General features: G+C 33.8%; 1 protein-coding gene across 5 annotated transcripts in view; it reads left to right on the top strand.

Moving 5' to 3' along the window:
- SCAPER (S-phase cyclin A associated protein in the ER) overlaps nt 1-13339 on the top strand; it is a 518574-nt gene that overhangs the window by 110435 nt on the left and 394800 nt on the right. The gene's annotated exons all lie outside the window — the stretch shown is intronic.

The following is a 13339-nucleotide window of genomic DNA, read 5'->3' as shown; positions in this document are numbered from 1 at the left end:
CTGGCACCAGGCTTCACCCTTAACGACCTTATTCCAGCGCCAGCAAATGTGGCCATTCTCTGCGGTCTGCTGGGCCCAGGTTGCCTTACAGCTTCTACCAAATGTCCTTCCAGCAGTGGAACTGCTTCTCCCTGTGTGGCCCGAGAACCTCCCTCACCCCACTCTTCTCTTGGGGATTCACCCTTCCCACCAGAGCACCGCCAGGTATCGAGCTGTGGAGTTGCAGTCTCTGCACTGCCCTGTTTGCAGTCTTAATGGAATTTAAACCCTTTCCTTTCTCCTTTCTCCCTTTTTAGTTCAGTCCCTGCGCCTGTTTCCAATTTTCCACTTTCTCTCCAGCTGCTTTTGGGGAGGGTGCTTTTCCCATATTCTCCCCACCATCTCCGTCCTCTCTCTGCACGCAAAAGCACCTCCCTGCCCTCCACGGCTTCTCTCTCCTCACGTTCACCTCTCCCCGCTGTGTACCTGCTGAATTCTGTGGTTCAGGTTGTGCAGATTGTTGTGTTAATCCTCAGATCAGTTTTGTAGGTGTATACGATGGTTTAACGTTGGTCTGGCTGTATTTCATGTATGCGAGACACACAAAAAACTTCCACGCTGTTCTGCCATCTTGACTCCCTCAAGTAATTTATAATAGCAGTAGCTTATAGTATTGAAATTTGTAATGATAGCTTATAAAAATGATTTTTGTTAAAGGTGATAGAGCACATACATTTACTTTTTTCTTTCCCTAACCTCAACTAAAATGATATAGAAAGATTTACTGTTTATTTATTTTTGAAAGAGAGACAGAACTCAAGCGAGAGTGGGGCAGAAGGAGAGAGACAGAATTGGAAGCAGGCTTCAGGCTATGAGCTGTCAGCATAGAGCCTGACGTGGGGCTTGAACTCATGAACCATGAGATCATGACCTGACCTGAAGTCAGATGCATAACCAACTGAACCACCTAGGCACCCCTAAAGGAATTTAAAAATAAGACTTAAGGGAGAATAGATAGGAGAAGAGTTAATGAACACATTTTTGGAAGTTAGAAAGTAGAAAGACATATTCTAGTTTCAAATGTTAGTGGTGACATTTGAGTGAATTAGGTGAATCCTGGACCCAGCGAGTGGGCAAAACTGTAATGCAATCCAGTTTGCTTCAGAGAACTCCCAAACGAGTAGGAAATTCCAGAGCAGGTATGTCTGGAAGTGAGGGTAAAGGTAGGGATTATATGTTAATCATCCCAAATTCTCCCCACTTGCCTTCAGCTATGAGTAGTAGGATTACTGTATTTCCCTCACCCCAGCAGAACATTGGAGGTTATTTCTGTATAGAACGTAAAAGAGATGGTATCTTACTGAGGGATACCAGGCAGATACAAAAGTTGGGAGTGCTGTATTGATAACAAGGAGATTAAGTGAAAGACTGTAAAGATAGTGTTTAGATGTGCCTCATCCTTGCATCTACTTCAAGCCTTCTTCTCTCTCCCACTGAACTACCAGGTTTGCAGATCAAGAGAAAACACACCTGAGGAACAAATCCAGAACCAGTGTAGATAATGAGATAATTGGTCTTGATGTTGACATGTAATTGGATGAGTGTCTGGTAGTCTCACAAGACTTTGGAAATCTGAAGCCAGATTGTGGACTACAGTAGATTGTCTGCAAATATGGGTGCCAGCAGTTTCTCCCATTCCTATGCATACATGCCACTCCCACTGTCAAGTGGTAGAGTCTGTTTCCCCTCCCCTTGAATCTTAAGTTTGTCCTGTGACTTCATATGATTAATAGAATGTGACTGATGTGATTGGTTAAGTTCCCAGCCTAGCCTGTACAAGGCCTTGCGCTTACCATTATCATTTTCTCCTGTGGAAGTCAGCTGCCATGTAAGGAAGCCCAGGATAGGCCATTGAATAATGAGAGACTATGTGAAGAGAAAGAGGTGATGAGAAGGAGAAGTAGCTATCTCCACCAACACATGGTACCAAGACTTTAATTTAGGCATGTTGGTGAAGCCATCATGAACATTCTGGCCATATTTGAACCACTCTAGCTGACATCATGTGGAGATGAGAGGAGACCTCCCTCCACTGAACACTCCTCAGATTTCTGACTCAAAAGTTATATGGTTAGTGTTTTAAGATCCTAGGTTTTGGGCTTCTTATATAAAAATAGATAATGGGAATATCCAATATTTGAATAACAGGAGTTTTAGAAAAAGAGAGAAAGAAAGGAAATTATGAAATTATTAAAGGAAATTTACTTTAACAGAAGGATATGTTTCTTCTTATAGTATAATTATGTAGAAGTATAATTGCTTCTGCTAAACTATCACTAGAAGCCACAAGAAAATTGAACAATGTCTTCAAAATTATGAAGGAAAATGATTTCTATTTTTTTAATGTATTTATTTTTAGAGAGAGAGCACAAGCAGAGGGGGGGAGCAGAGAGAGACAGAGGGAGAGAAAGAATCCCAAGCAGGCCCCATGCTGTGAGCACAGAGCCCGATGCAGGGCTCAATCCCAGAAACCTTGAGATCATGACCTGAGCCAAAATCAAGAGTCAGATGCTCAAATTACTGAGCCACCCAGGCGCCCCTGAAGGAAAATGATTTCTAATCTAAAATAGTGTGTTCAAATTATCTGTTAAATGTGAAAGTAGGCCAAAGATATTTTCCTTCATGCAAGATCTCAAAAAAAATTTTTTTTTACCTCCATGGACCCAATCAGTGCTGGACGGAGCCAGCCCAGAAGAGAGGCCAAAGTAATACTCTATGGTGCTGATGCCACTATGATAGCTGTGTACCAGTTGTAGGGAGCAACCAATCCAGATTTGTGATGGTCCCAGTTCTCCGGAAGAGAGGAATCCAGGAAGACAAATGAAATTCTTAAAACATCTGATGTATTTGCACACATCAATAAGATATTTAAAATTTAGGAGAGTTGGGGTTGAATTAATTCAGAGTGTAGTAGAAAATATTGAGGCTAAATAATGGAGCAAAACGAAATAGGAAATAGGAAAGTTCATAGAGGCACATAAGAGGCACAACTGTAAATCGAGTCTATGAAGGGATAGAGTGAATGGTGCAAAGGTAACGTTTGAAAAGATAAACCCTAAGAATTTTCCCAAACTGTTGAAAGACATCAAGTCTCATATTTAAGAAGCACTGTGAACTCCCAAGCAGAAAAAACAGAAAACAAATCTCATTAGGTGTAATATAGTAAAAATACTAAAAATCAAAGAAAGAAAATCTTTACAAGTAGAGCCAAAAAAAAAAAAAAAAGAAAAAGAAAAAAAGAAAAAAAAAAGTGAGCGCGAGAGAGAGAGACTATAGTTGACCCTTGAACTACCCTTGAAAATCCATGTATAACCTTTGTCTTCCCCAGGACATAACTATGCATAGCCTGTTGTTGACTAGAAGCTTTAAAACATAACTAGTCAATGAACACATATTTTGTATATGTGTTACATACTGTATTCTTCTAATAAAGTAAGCTACAAAAAGGAATGTTATTAGGATCATAAGAACAGATTAACTCATAGTACTATACTGTATTTTTCAAAAGAAATCCTTGTATAAGCAGACCCACACAGTTTAAACTAATGTTGTCCAAAGGTTAACCCTATTTTCGAAGGAGCAAGAGTAAGTTGATACCTAATGGAAGCCAGATGACCATGGAATGACATCTTTCAGGTGCTGAAGAAAATAACTGACAAGAAAGAATTCTGTATCCAGCAAAAAAAGTAAAGGTGAAATAAAGACAATTCAAGACAAATAAAAATTGAGAGAATTTGTAATCAGTAGAATTATACTACAAGAAGTACTACAGACATTTTTGTAGGTTGAAGGAAAAAGATTCCAAATTCAGACCCAGAAATGCATGAAGGAATGAAGAACACCAGAAGAGTAAACATGTGGAGTACATTAAATATTTAGTATTGACTGTGTGAAACATAGTGTCTTTAGAAGCTTGAAATACATATGAGATGAGACTTTCTGACAATAGTCCAAGAGACAAGAGAAGAATAAATGGAGATTATATTTTCTAGGGTCCTGGCATTGTCTTTGAAGTTACAAAAATACTAACTTGTGTTAGATATTATAAGTCAAGGATGTATTTGTGAATTCAAGAAAACCACAGAGAAGAGTAAAGGAATATTCAACTAGTAAAACCATTGTGATTAATGCAAAAGACGCCAAGAAAGGAAAAAAAAATCATAAAACAGATGAAACAAATGAAAACCAAATTATAACGTGATAGAAGTAAATGCAAATATATCCGTTCTTACATTAAAGGTAAATGGTCTAAATATTAAAATTTAAGAACAAAGATTACAATTGCATTAAACAAAGCCCAACTGTATCCGCTTAAAGGGATATACTTTCAGTATGAAGATAGAAAAGTCAGAAAAAAAGGGGGAAAAGATAGTCTATGGATATCCCATTCAGATCAAAGGTGGCATTGCTTTAGTATCAGACAAAATGTATACAGTAACCAAGAAACATTTTAAGGAGAAATCTTTTTTCATTATTAAAAGATTATTTTAACAGAATGGGAAATTAATTCTAAATTTATATGTAACATATCTTTAAAACATATAGAGCAAAACTGACAGAATTGAAAAAAATGGAAGAATCTAGACTCATACTTGGAAATTTTAACATAACTGTCTCAATGACTGGTAGTACAAGAAGACAAAAATCAATCAAGATATACAATATCTAAACAATATGATTAATGAACTTGATATAATTGATATGTCTAACAAATAATGCTATTCTTTTCCATTTTATTTCCTTTTGATGCATCAACGTAGAAACATTTTACCGATCCTCTGTTCTGTGTGTCTAACCCATATTTTCTTAAATATATTAATAATAGCTATTCTGAAAAGTCTGAGTCTGAAAAGTAAAATATCTGAACTACCTGTGGCTATGTTACCTTAAAAATATTTTGGGGGAGTTTTCAGTTATTTGACCCTTGTTTTGATTCCTCATAATATTTAAGTGAATGTTTAACATGGTATATTTAAAATTATAGAGGCTCCTTTCAAAAGTACTGTTGTTTTTTTTCTTCTGGCAAGAAGATAGAGTATAAGCAATACACCATAATCCTTTAAGGTTTGGTTTGAGGTTTTATTAAAGTTGATGTGTTTCAGTTTTGTCCTTATTCCTTTTGGGGTCTTACCTGAAAATCTGGGGTGTTTGCCAAGGCTACTACATTCCCGAATTCCTCAGCACTCCACAGTTGCTATAATATCTGCTTAGCTCATTAGCATCCCAGCTGCTGCTTTTTGCTGGGTGTCTTGGAGTCTTGCCTTGTATATGCAAAGCTTAGTAGCTGTCAGACTTCTAAAGGGAAGATTAAATGCAGGTTTTTTGGGCTCATTTTCTTGCAGTTCCTCCCTCTCTAAGATTTTTGCCCTTAAGGTCTCAGTTGTTTTAGACTCATTGAATTCCATTATCTGTTTCAGCCAGACAGGACTGCTGGTTTCTGCTAGGACTCACTTTCCCTGTACTGTGAATTTGAAATGTCTTCAGGGAAAAATTCTAGGGTGAATGTGATCTCATGTTGTCCTTCTCTTTCCTCAAGAATTGTAGTTCCTTAAAATCTTGCCTACTTTGGTTGCTTTCCAGTGCCTTTAAATGGTTCAGTTATATAGTTTGTCTAGCTTTCATAGCTGTGTTTGGCACGAAGAGGATTAATTTTGATGTAGGCTACTTTGTCCTGGTAGTAACTTGTAAGTCCAAATAAAGATCCAAACACACATGGAACATTTACCAAAATTGAAACATGCAAAGCCATTAAACAAATTTCAAAATTCAGATGAACTCTTTTTGTCTTGTTGAACACAGCGGAATTATGTTAGAAATCAATTAAAAAAGATAGCCATATACTTCAACAAATGGTGTTGGGAAAGCTGGACAGCAAATTGCAGAAGAATGAAACTGGACCACTTTCTTATACCATACACAAAGGTAAACTCAAAATGAATGAAAGACCTATATGTAAGACAGGAAACCATCAAAATCCTAGAGGAGAAAACAAGCAACAATCTCTTTGACTTTGGCCACAGCAACTTATTTGACATGTTTTCTGAATCAAGGGAAACAGAAGCAAACATGAACTACTGGGACCTCATCAGTAAAAGGCTTCTACACATTGAAGGAAATGATCAATAAAACTAAAATACAACTGATGGAATGGGAGAAGAGATTTGCAAATGACATATCAGATAAAGAGTTAGTATCCAAAATCTATACAGAACTTATCAAACTCAACACCCAAAAAAATAAATAATCCAGTGAAGAAATGGGCAGAAGACATGAATGACACTTTTCCAAAGAAGGCATCCAGATGGCTAACAGACACATGCAAAGATGCTCAACATCACTCATCATCAATGAAATACACTTGTCAGAATGGCTAAAGTTAACAACTCAGGAAACAATAGATGTTGGGGAAGAGGCAGGGAAAGGGGAACACTTTTGCACTGTTTGTGGGAATGAAAACTGGTTTAGCTACTCTGGAAAACAGTATGGCATTTCCTCAGAAAGTTAAAGATAGAACTACCATACAACCCAAGCAATTGAACTACTAGGAATTTATCCAAAGGATACAAAAATGCCGCTTTGAAGGGGCACATGCACCCCAATGTTTATAGCAGCACTACCAACAGTAGCCAAATTATGGAAAGAGTCCACATGTCCAGTGACTGATGGATGGATGAAAAATATGTGGTATATATACACAACGGAATATTACTCAGCTATCAAAAAAAATGAAATCTTGCCATTTGCAACAACATATATGGAACTAGAGTGTATTACAGTAAGTGAAATAAATTAGAGAAAGACCTATGATTTTACTCATATGGAATTTAAGAAACAAAACAGATTAACATAGGGGAGGGGAAGAAAAAAATGAAGTAAGATAAAAACAGAGAGGGAAGCAAACCATAAGAGACTTAAATATAGAGAACAAACCGAGGGTTGCTGGAGGGGAGATGGGTAGGGGGGATGGGCTAAATGGGTGATGGGCATTAAGGAAGGCACTTGTTGGGATGAGCGCTGGGTGTTATATGTAAGTGATGAATCACTAAATTATCCTCTTGAAACCAGTACTACACTATATGTTAACTACTTGAATTTAGATTTAAAGAAGTAAAAAGATAGCCATATAAATCTCAGATTTTTGAAATTTTGGAATATATTTCTGAATAATCCATGAGTCAGACAAGAAATCACCATGAAAATTAGAAAATGAAAATGCATATTTAAAATCTTATGGGTTTAAGGTTAATGCTGTGCTCTGAGAAAAATTTCTAGCCTCAATTGCATATATTAGAAAAGAAGAAAACCTAAAATCCACATTTTTTGCCTGTCTCCAGAAGTTAGAAAAGAACAGGTTAAATCCAAGGAACATAAAAAGAAAGGAAAAGATATAGGTGATAACTGAGAAAATCAACAGAGCCAAAAGATAATCTTTCATATAGACTAACAAAATTTCTAATACTGATAAAAAAAGAGGAGACAAAGCATAATACCAAGGTATTACATAAGACTATTGGTAGAAATCCCATGAATATTAAGAAGATAATAGGATATGATGAACAATATTATATACTAAATTTAGAAACTTAGAAGAAATTGACAAATTTCTTGAAAAACACTATGTAAGCAAACTTACATGGCTAGAATTAGAAAAACGTGAAGGAACTTAGTAATTTTTTTTTAAATGTGAGTCTATAATTAAACATTTTTTTGCAAAGAAAATTCCTGGTCAAGATGGCTTCACCTATGAATTCTTCCAAATGTTTAAGGTAAAAATAACAGTAATCACATAGAAACTCTTACTGAAAATGAAAAAATGGAGCTTGTTTTATGATGCCAGCATAACCTGAATGTCAAAACCTAGCAAGGATATTATAAAATAGAACATTTTCTCTTAAACACTGATATAAAAATTATAAACAAAATATTAGTGAATTAAATATAGTGATAAACAAAAATGATAACACATCAGTCAGATGGGAATAAATCTGGTGCTTTTCAATTATTGGTTATATTAATTTGTATTTAGTGCTACTTTATTAATGACATTTATAAAATTTTTAAAAATGTACAAGTTCTTGGGTGTAAGAACTATGATAATGAAATCCAGTTTTAAATTTTGTGTACTTCTAAGATTATTCTGAATGTTTAGACACTCTGACATTTTAATTACATAATTTGATATTTTCAATAAGCATTCTTCATTATGGGAATGGTTTTTCAATATAGTTTTATTGAAAGTTCCTTAAGAAGGTAATTTGTTCATAGCTAATTTCTTAGAGTCTAAGAGACCTATGTTATAGTTTCTATTTTGATATACTCCTCTTTGACTTGCTTCAATCATTTTGCTTTTTTTTTTTTAATTACATGACAGTGTTTGTGTTGGCCATCACACTGGTTATGGAGTAGGTCCAAGTGTTAAGCAGTATTTCTATAAGGAAACTTTGAAAGAGGAGTGTTTTTCTTTCCTTTAAAAAGTGAAGTTATTAATCATACTGCTCCTAAGGGTGAGCCTGTTAAATTAACTGGAAACTAAACTCTTTTATTAAACTTAATTTTGGTATGTGTGATTTGTATTAGGTTGATTATATATATTTTTAATTTATATATATATATATACACACGTATATGTATATACACATATATATATATTTAAAAGACAAACGTAATGAGAAATTTTTGAAAGTTAAATACGGAAGAAAATTGATCTCAGATTGGGTAGGATATGATTTAATTTTAATTTAATTTAATTTTAATTAATAATATTTTATTGTTTACCATAATGATATTGTTATATTTCTTAAAAAGTCCTTTTAAAGACACATACTGAATATTTGCAGGAGAAATGATAAGGATGTATAGGATTTGTTTTAAAATCTTTCAGAAGAAACAATAGGGAAGGGGAACTATATGAAATAAGAGTGGCAGAATACTGATAATTATTGAAGCTGGATAATTGTAACATGGGGTTCATAATACTATTTTATCTATATTGTGTATTTTAAAATCCTCATGATAAAAAGTTGAAAAAGCACAAGACAAATTTAAATGTAGTTTTCCCTTAGAGATTTCAAAGTGTAGACCTTTGAAAGAAAAAGTTATAGGTCTTTTTTTCTTTTTATTTTAAAGTATACAGTACTAATATAGTCACTGCATTTTATTAAAATTTTTTTAATGTTTATTTATTTTGAGAGAGAGGTGAGCACAGGGAGGGGCCAAGAGAGGCAAAGAGAGAGAGAATCCCAAGGAGGCTCTGCACTGTCAGTGTGGAGCTTGACGTGGGTCTTGGACCCGTGAACCATGAGATCGTGACCTGAGCCAAAACCAAGAGTCAGACACTCAACTGACCGAGTCATCCAGGTATCCCAACAGTCATTGTATTTAAAAAAATAGGATAATGAGTTATTCCCAGTTATAAGAACCAGTATTTTGTAAGTATTTTTTTTCCCTTGAAATAATATTCCTTTCCTTTAGTGAATCATTTGGTGGTATGGTCTTGATACTCATAAAAAATGTAGTTTTCATAGTGATGTAAGTTTTTAGTTTTACAGAAATAAGTCTGAGAAATCAGCTTACTTTTTCCTATTAAATTTTTTGCTTTTAATTCTTATACCAAATTTGTTAAGATAAAATTCATACCATTCAATTCATCTATTTATAATTCATCTATTGTTAGTATATTAACACATATAGTACCATAATCACAGTCAATGATAGAACATTTTCATCACCTCAAAAATGTATGTCTTGGCAATGATTTTTTGGATTTGACACCAAAGAAAAGCAACAAAAGCAAAAAACAAGTGGGACTACATCAAACTACAGAGTTCTGTACAGCAAAGGAAACCATCAACAAAATGAGGAGGTAACCTATAGAATGGGAGAAAATACTTGTAAATCATGTATTGGATTGGGGTTAATATCCAAAATATATAAAGAACTCATACAACTCTTTAGCAAAAAACAAACAATGTAATTAAAAAATTGGCAGAGGATCTGAATAGACAGTTTTCCAAAAAAGTATCCAACTAGCCTCAGGTACCTGAAAAAGTGCTCAACATCATTAATCATTAGGGAAAGGCAAATCAAAACCACAATGAGATATGACCTTACATCTGTCAGAATGGTTGTCATCAAATAGACAGATAACAAATGTTGGAGAGAATGTGGAGGAAAGGGAACTTTTGTACAGTGTTGATGGGGATGTAAATTGGTATAGCCACTATGGAAAACAGTATGGAGATTCTTCAGAAAATTAAAATAGAATTGCCATATGATCCTGCAATCCCACCTCTGGGTGTGTATCCAAAAGAAATGAAAATACTAACATATCTGCTCCTTGTTCGTAGCAACATTATTTACAATAGCCAAAACATAGAAACAACTTAAGTGTCTATTGGTCAATGAGTGGATAAAGAATATGTGGTGTATATATATTTGAACATTGCTAAGAGAGTAAATCTTAGAAGTTCTTATCTCAAGAAAAAACATTTGTTAACTGTGTGAAGTGTTGTATATTGACTAAACTTACTTTGGTAATCCTTTCCTGATATATGCATATATCAAACAATATGTTGTACACCTTGAACTAATACGATGTTATATGTCAGTTATATCTCAGTACAACTGGAAAGATAAAAAAGAAATCTCATATCCTTTACTTAACACCCTTCTAACCTTGCATCTCCCCATCCATTATTAGTATGTAATACTGTGATTATATTGTATATAACCATTCTGATAGGTATAGAGTGATATCTCATTGTGGTTTTTAATTTGCATTTCACTAATGGCTAATGATGTTGAATGTCTTTTGTTTACTTCTTTGCCAATTGTATATACCCTTCATTGTAGTGTTTCTTCACATCTTTTGCCCATTTTCTAGTTGGATTGTCTGTAATACTACTGTTGAATTTTCAGAGTTCTTTATATATTCTAGACATCATTGGGTATTTCCTACAAGTCTGTTGTTTATCTTTTCATTGTCTTCATAGAGTCTTTTGCAGGGGAAAATTTTTCAATTTTGATGAGGTTTGTGAGGCTTTCCTATGGATCATGCTTTTGGTGTCAAGTGTAAGAACTCATTGTCTAGCCATATGTTTGAAAGATTTCTTGTTTTTTTTTTTTCTTCCTAGGTTTTATAGTTTTACATCTTAAATTAGTGATGCTTTTTGACTGAATTTTGGGTGAAGTGTGAGTTTTAGATGGAGGTTTACTTTTTTGCCTTGGATGTCTTGTTACTACCACCATTTGTTGGAATTTCTCTTGAAATTTTATCAAAAATCAGTTGGACATATTTGTGTGGATGTATTTCTGGGTTTTAAAGTAGTCTATTTCATTGATCTGTGTGTCTGTTGTTCCACCCATACTGTACTTTCTTGATTAATCTCACTCTGTGGTAAGCCTTAAAACATTGAATAGAGTGATTACTTTTAATTTATTCTTTTTTTAAAAAATTGTTTTTAGCTCTTTTAGGTTTTATGTCTTTCTATATAAATTTTAGAGTAAGCTTTTCTAATGTTCAAAAAAATGTTACTGGTATTTTGATAGAAATTACATTATGCTGTTGATCGTTTTAGAGAGAATTGACACTTATGATGCTGGATTTTCTAATCATTTTTTAATGAACATGGTATGTCTTTCAATTTATTAGGTCTTCTCTTTTTTTAATCAGCCTTTTGTAGTTTTTAGGATACATATTCTGTACCTTTTTTCTTAGACTTATTACTAAATATTTTATTTTCTTTAGTGTAATCATAAATTGTTTCAAATTTGTTTTCACATGTTCACTGTTAGTCTGTATAAATGCAGTGCATTTGTGCATTGACTTGTATCCTACAACATTACTGAATTTATGTAATAATTCTGGAATTTTTATGTAATTCCTTGGGATATTCTATGTAGACAATCATGTCATCTGAAAATAGGGACAGTTTTATTTCTTCTTTTCCTTCCCCCCCATCCCCACATCCCATGCCTTTTTGCACTGTGTAGGACTTCCGGTACTATGTTGAAGAAGCATGGTGAGAGGAAGCATCCTTTTCTTGTTCTAGATCATGGGGAAAATTATTCATTCATTCTTGCACCATTGAGTATATGTTAGCTATAAGTTTTTTGTCGATGCTTTTTATTGAGTTAAGTTCCCCTATATTATAGCTTAATACATTTTTCTCAAGAATGGATATTGGATTTTGTGAAGTACTTTTTCTGCATCAGTTGATAGGATCATATGATTTTACTTGTATAGTCAGTGGACCAGTAGTGAATTACGTTGATTTTTTTTGAATGTTGAACCAGGTTTGCATACTTGTAATTAATTCTACTTGGTCATGGTTTGTAATTCTTTTTATACATTGCTGGATTTGATATGCTGATATTTTGTTGAAGATTTTTATATCTAAATTCATGAGAAATATTGTTATTTAGTTTTATTTTTATGTACTGTCTTTGTGTGTTTTTGTACCAAGGTAAAACTGGCCTTGGTACTTGGGAGGTGTTCTCTCCTCTCCTATTTTCTGGAATAGTTGTGTAAAATTTTTAAATCCTGTTAAAAGTGTTGCATAGAATTTGCCAGAGAAACCATCTGGGCCTGGAGGTTTTGAGTGGGGAACTTTTAAAAAGTACAAATTGAATTCTTTAATAATCATGAGACTATTCAGATAGTCTGTTTTCATTTTGGTTGAGTTTTATAGTTTGTGTTTCTTATAGAATTGGTTTATTAAACTTTATTTTATAGAATGAATATGGTCTGTGATACTGAATGTTCTGTATATATTTGAAAAAAAAAGCATTTTACTGTTGTTGAATGGACTGTTTTGTGTATGCTATTATATCAAGTTGGTTGATTGTATGTTCAATTTTTCTATATACTTGCTGATTTTCTATCTAGTTCTATCAGTCCCTGGGAGGGAGTTAGAAGTCCACATTTGTAATTGTGCATCTTTCTCTTTCTCATTTCATCCTTACAAGTTTTTTTGCTGTGTATCTTGAGTTTATATTGTTTGGTGTATACATACTTAGGGGTATATATCTTCACTGTGCAATGCTTTTATCATTATATAATATGTTTTTGTTTCTTTAGTAATTTCTTGCTCTGAAGTCTACTTTATCTGATAATAATATATCTACTCCTGCTTTCCTCAGTATTTGCATGGTGTGTCTTTCTCACTTTGAACTTACGTATGACCTTGTATTTAGGTGAATACAAGTATTTAAGTGAATTTCTTGTAGATAACCTAGAGTTCAATTGTATTTTTATTTTTTTTTAATATTTATTTGAGACACAGAGCACAAGTGAGGGAGG

The sequence above is a fragment of the Panthera leo genome, chromosome B3 (assembly GCF_018350215.1).
Source record: "Panthera leo isolate Ple1 chromosome B3, P.leo_Ple1_pat1.1, whole genome shotgun sequence".
Classification (NCBI taxonomy): Eukaryota; Metazoa; Chordata; class Mammalia; order Carnivora; family Felidae; genus Panthera; species Panthera leo.
Note: the sequence above shows the minus strand (reverse complement) of the source record. Positions and strands in the feature narration are given on the sequence as shown.